Here is a 6873-nt window from a genome sequence, read left to right as displayed (position 1 = left end):
GGTGTCTGTGTGCATTTGATCTGAGGACAGAGTCACATCCTCATAACTCCAGTGTGACGTCAGAACCAGTCTAACCTGAACCCCAGTCAGTGTCAGAGAACTCAGATCACATGATGTAGTTCTACTGTAGCTGCCCTCGGCATCAATGACACAGCAGTAGAGTTCGACTGGTGCTCAATCTTGTCTTTATTTGTCTTACCGTGAAACTAAAACATACGAAATATTGTCAATTCATACATACAGTTTCAGTTAAAATTGATCAAACGAACAGCGTCAGTAAATTACAATGTTAAAACAATTACCTCGCTTCGCCTGCCAAGGGTGCAAATTTTGAGCTGGCGACAGGTATGCCTCCATTCACTCACTGCTCGCGACCAAATACACAAAACACAAGTCAGCAAAGCACAAACAGAGTTAAATCATAACACAATTATTTAACGCCATACACCTTATGATCTTCCTGCACACACACACACACACACACAAGCTCCAGGGTTCAATTGACAAAAGTTGGGGTGTGACGACACACCCGACCTTTTATACAAGTTCCGGGGCGAGCCGCTCAAACCCCGGAACCTGAATACACCTACCAAATGCCAGTGGCCACTTACATCTACTATCAAACCACTGGATGGTGGTAACCAACCTTCGAATGAAACATCAGAGATGTGATGAAGCAGCAGAGTGGGTCACAGTGATACAGGATTACATGTTGGACACTGCTGACAATGGCTCTGATGAAGACACAAGGTGGTCTCAATGTGTCGGCTGGCTGAAATCACTGTATAAAATGATGGACGACATGACCTCCATCGCCCCCTGCTGACTGGCTGCAGTATAGGTCATAAAGCCCACCTCCTCCATGTTAACAGATGGGACATGAGTCAAACTATAAAATCAAAATACACGTCAAATACAATTTTCTCAAGCATGGTTTCATTATGCTTAGTTCTTATCTTATTAAGTTTATTGTTAATTAGTTATTCAATGCTGTAAAAAGGATGATTGACAGCTCTGTTGACAAATACAGCCTCTGCCCGGATTAGTAGAGTGGAGGAGGAACAGTGAGAGGAGACGGAGCTAAAACAATCACTACAGTCATTGAATATCTGTGAACACTGGTGAACACGCCGGCTTGTGTTATCCTTGCTGTGTTTTTTCGGTAAGTCAAGTGTGCGTTTACCTACATGTTTATAATGAGTGGTATAGGAAGTCTATTTCCTACCTGTTAAAGAGGACATCTGTTCATGGGGTTAGTAGGTTCCCTACCCATTTATAAAAGGCATTCGTTTATGGTAACAGTGTGATTTCCTACCTGTTTATGAGGACAGTTGATTTCCTACCTGTTCAGAGAAACAGTAGAATATGAGGACAGTTGATTTCCTACCTGTTTATGAAGACAGTGTGTATGAGGACAGTTGATTTCCTACCTGTTTATGAAGACAGTGTGTATGAGGACAGTTGATTTCCTACCTGTTCAGAGAAACAGTAGTATATGAGGACAGTTGATTTCCTACCTGTTCAGAGAAACAGTAGTATATGAGGACAGTTGATTTCCTACCTGTTTATGAGGACAGTGTGTATGAGGACAGTTGATTTCCTACCTGTTTATGAAGACAGTGAGTGTGAGGACAGTTGATTTCCTACCTGTTCAGAGAAACTGTAGAATATGAGGACAGTTGATTTCCTACCTGTTCAGAGAAACAGTAGTATATGAGGACAGTTGATTTCCTACCTGTTTATGAGGACAGTGTGTATGAGGACAGTTGATTTCCTACCTGTTCAGAGAAACTGTAGAATATGAGGACAGTTGATTTCCTACCTGTTTATGAAGACAGTGTGTATGAGGACAGTAGATTTCCTACCTGTTTATGAGGACAGTGTGTATGAGGACAGTTGATTTCCTACCTGTTAATGAGGACAGTGTGTATGAGGACAGTTGATTTCCTACCTGTTAATGAAGACAGTGTGTATGAGGACAGTTGATTTCCTACCTGTTAATGAGGACAGTGTGTATGAGGACAGTTGATTTCCTACCTGTTTATGAGGACAGTGTGTATGAGGAAAGTTGATTTCCTACCTGTTCAGAGAAACAGTAGAATATGAGGACAGTTGATTTCCTACCTGTTCCGAGAAACTGTAGAATATGAGGACAGTTGATTTCCTACCTGTTCAGAGAAACAGTAGTATATGAGGACAGTTGATTTCCTACCTGTTTATGAGGACAGTGTGTATGAGGACAGTTGATTTCCTACCTGTTCAGAGAAACTGTAGAATATGAGGACAGTTGATTTCCTACCTGTTTATGAAGACAGTGTGTATGAGGACAGTAGATTTCCTACCTGTTTATGAGGACAGTGTGTATGAGGACAGTTGATTTCCTACCTGTTAATGAGGACAGTGTGTATGAGGACAGTTGATTTCCTACCTGTTAATGAAGACAGTGTGTATGAGGACAGTTGATTTCCTACCTGTTAATGAGGACAGTGTGTATGAGGACAGTTGATTTCCTACCTGTTTATGAGGACAGTGTGTATGAGGAAAGTTGATTTCCTACCTGTTCAGAGAAACAGTAGAATATGAGGACAGTTGATTTCCTACCTGTTCCGAGAAACTGTAGAATATGAGGACAGTTGATTTCCCACCTGTTTATGTGGACAATTACTATGAAAACAGCATTATGAAACTGCTGCTATCTAGATCATCTGACCAAAGACTTCTGTCTGTCGGGACGAAGTGTTATGGGGTCAGGGCCTTTTCCATCTCGGCCCCAAAATAATGTAATTCTCTCCCCTCACCATTGAGATCTTTAAAAGTCAACTTCAAACTCACTTGTACTCGTTAGCTTTTAACTGTGCCTAGCTAAAACCAGTACAGGTAGTTCTGCTGACGTTTTGCCATCACCTGTCACTACTGTCTATTAGTATTGTTACTATAACAATAATGTCCATCACTGCCGTTACTGTTAGTGTTTTCAATCTTATTTTAATCTAACCTTCTTTGCTGTTTTCCTCTGAGTATGCTGGAAAGCACTTTGGAACTACTGTGTTGTGTAAAGTGCTATATAAATAAAGTTGATTTGATTTTAGTAGTTTCGGCAGCTCTAGCTAACAAAAAGAAATAACTTTGATTCAAGAAGAACCAGATTTAATTACTCTTAAGATCTTAAATTACAACTGAAACAGGATCACATAACTGCTGCTGGCTACCAGTCTCCTGCTAGCTATAGCAAACATTAGGTTGAGACACATAGTACATGATAGGAAGCAGCTTACCTTCATCTCCTGACAAAACTTACAGTATGCAGTCCACTTCTTCGTCCTCCTCTTGGTCATCATTATCCTCTGTGTTTGGCATTACAATGTCCTTCACATATTAGCATTTAGCACTGTCAATGCTGGATTTAGCAGTCTAACAATCGTTCCACCAACATCATCCACTCTCACTTGATGATTGAGATCAAATTCAGCATTCTAATAGTAAAGCAACATATTTGTGAAAGAGAAGGCGATGGTTACGTGAGCCCAATCTTAAGACCTCCTATTTATGAAGAATCCCCAGGTGTAATCTTTATAATGAATTTACAATCGCCGCAGATAGTCCGGTAAGAACTGGAGGAGAAGACGATGTCCTCAAATGGTCAGTTATTAATTACCGCACACACATATAACGCAAGCCACGCTGTATAGGACTGTGAACTGACATGTGGTTTCTGCGACATAATAAAAGGCAGAGTAACAGATATTAATGATCAAATCATTATGAAATTTTCCCAATATTTAACAAACACAAAATTGCTATGTAACTATGATTTACAGAAAATTTAAATCCACCTGATTTATCAACAGCAGGTTCATAAGCAAACAGATCTTACTCAGTTATTAGATATATATATATATATATATATATATATATATATATATATATATATATATATATATATATATATATATATATATATATATATATATATAAGAAATTACTGCAATAATGCCATTTAACTGTAGCTGAATTGATCCACACATACATGAAATGTAATAACTGAGGATTATACAAAGGTCGCATAAATTAACCAAAGTCATGAATTAAAATACACAAGAAAATATAGCAACATTAATATATTAAACCTCAGACAGAATGAGGTGTAAAACTTACAGTCTGATGGACGCACAGGATCTCTCAGTCCACAACGTCTCCAAATAAAGTCGTCCAGGAGGGAATCATTGAATAACGTATCCTGCCAACGAGGCAACCGTAGTGTGGTGAACTATCAGCGACAGACGGTTTCTATTGAGCACGAAGCTGGAAACTGGACACAGCAGCCACAGGTGCCCTTCCCTGATTGGCTGAGAAAGGCTATTTTGTTAGTCCAGAAGGAGGCTCTCAAGGCTCATGGAAAGGCCCTAATGCTGACCTTTTGAACAATATTCTTCTCTCCTCTATTGTTTATGTCAAGTGATGACCACCATACTATCATAAACAGTCCAAGAACTGGACCCTAGAGGATACAGCATTAAGAACAACCACAATTTAAAAGACGACTTAAGTAGACATCTCAACTTAAGAGGCTGAGATCATCTGAATCTGAAAAGAACATATTGGGACACGTGAACAACCCCTGGGAGCAACTTTCTTCTTGGCTTTTTTTAAAAATTATTTCTTGTAATTGTTATTATTATTTTTGAAACTCTACTTTTTTAAAAATTCTTTCCTTTCAGTTGTAGTATGTTTAGGAAATGTATCTTATTTGGACATTTGATTTATAAATCCACTGTCCCCTAGCGATATATTTAATTCAACACATATGAGAGTGCAATCTACTTTCTGTGGTGGGACACGAGTGAGGTCAGTCATAGTATAAGTCAGAAAAAGACCTATGATTAATAAAAACTTGACGGTAAAGATGAGTGGGGTTGATGTTTGTAAATGTGCGTATTCTTTAGGATATTGTATTCTTGCTGTTTTTTCCCCTGACTTACCTTGATTCGACTCACCTTGATTCGACTTACCTTGGTTCGACTTACCTTGGTTGTATAAAATGAGCTCAAGTATCAACACATAAACATTTTTCTGGCACTCTTGGATAAAAATAATAGGCTTCAATTTCTGTTATTTTTACACACATTTTAAAAATAAAGCAATCAAGCATATAAAGAGATCATTGAGTGACAAAAGGCCTCAAAGTTGACATTATTTACTGAGGGGACCTTACATATAAAACAAATCAATATGTCTAAACTTTCCAACCCAATCATCAACATTTTTGTTTCTTCATTACATTACTCTGTACTCCATTGATTTCAAGCTATGGTTTATTCGCTCCATCTACTGGACAAATAGTAGAACAACAATCATTTACTTGGGATTTCTTGAACACTGACCTGTACCCCAGCCAACTGTTGGCTAGTTAGGATGTCAGACTGATGCATTAAAGGCTTGCACTGAGGATGTGGCGGTGTCCTCTGACCAGATGAACACAGACACCAAGAGTGCCGAGGGAGAAATGAACAGCTTCTTCTCTCACCGTTATCTCCATCTGTTTTATATATAAACATATAAAGATAGACAGATGACTTACACACAGCAGTATTCTCAGCTGCATGCAGATAAAGTATCACAGTAAAAGTACTGCATTATTCTCAGCGTCATGTAATTAAAGTATCACAGTAGAAGTACTGCAGTATTTTGACTATTATACAATTACCTGTTTTACAGCATATCATCCCCTTTTGGCCCAATTAAAATAATCTCTGAGGTAATACTTACTAGCACATCTAGTAACAAGGAATCTGCTAACTGAATAAATGTGAATAAATTGTGGAACATTTTTATTGCATTTAAATTACACCAATAAATATTAATAGAAAGAGAATGAGTTAAGTAATTAATAGTAAAATACTCATTAATGCCACACAACGGATTTTACAAAACAGTATATTTAAGACGATTATTAGACACTTTCACGTCATGAAAAGGAAACAGGCAGGTATGTGTGAGTCGTTGGCCCGTGCTCCACATTTCAGACAGGTGACAAAGATTGTCTATGTTTGAGAAGACGGCGCACTCGATAGCTAAAAGCAACGGCTGCTATTTGTTGTCTGTGTAGAGCCAAAATTACAAGTTGATAAAAAAGCTTGTAAATTGACAGCACCTTTGAGGTACTTAAATTGATAAAGTAGGTAAATAACAGAAGTGGAAGGGGAAAAATGAGAATCAGGTAGACACGTTCAGTGATCTGACACAATGGCTGCTTTACCTACAAGTTCACGCAAGAACAAATAACAAAAACAACAGTTGCAATGTTAGTTTGTACTCACCAGCTCATTTTATGTTATATGAAGAAATGATGGAAATGTAGAGTACAGACGAGGAGAGGTTTGACGAGGCTGATGGTGGATTTCATGATGAAAGCTGCAGCAATCCAGCACGGTGGTCTGACTGGCTGTTGTTCAGAACCAAGCTTTAGCCTACAGAGTTACTCCTCACAGGGTCCAGGAAACATTGCTCAGTCAAGTTAAGCAGCCAAAAGCTCAAACAGAGGCGGTTTTCTTAGCTCATAACACCAAACACACAACCAACACACAGTGACTGCTACCACATTAATAGCTATAGTAATGTGGCTAGTCCGCTAATAAGGATTGGCAACGCGGCATGCTAACGCGCCAATCGCGGCTAACGCGCTAATCGCATTTATCACAACTTTTATAAATACGATTTTTATGAATTTCTACGATATATAAATCACAGACACGCGCGTTTTTACTTTCTATTGATTAGTATTTGTTCTCCATTAACCGAAATTATTCAAATTTAAGCAGTCGTGTTTGCTAACGTTTAGCTCTGCTGTGCCAGACTAGCCAGCAGCTCCCATCA

The sequence above is a fragment of the Semicossyphus pulcher genome, unplaced genomic scaffold, assembly GCF_022749685.1.
Source record: "Semicossyphus pulcher isolate SPU_LCO1_2020_fin unplaced genomic scaffold, fSemPul1.0.p SCAF_11, whole genome shotgun sequence".
NCBI classification, from domain to species: Eukaryota; Metazoa; Chordata; class Actinopteri; order Labriformes; family Labridae; genus Semicossyphus; species Semicossyphus pulcher.
The sequence above is the reverse complement of the archived record's forward strand: the minus strand, read 5'-3'. Positions refer to the sequence as shown.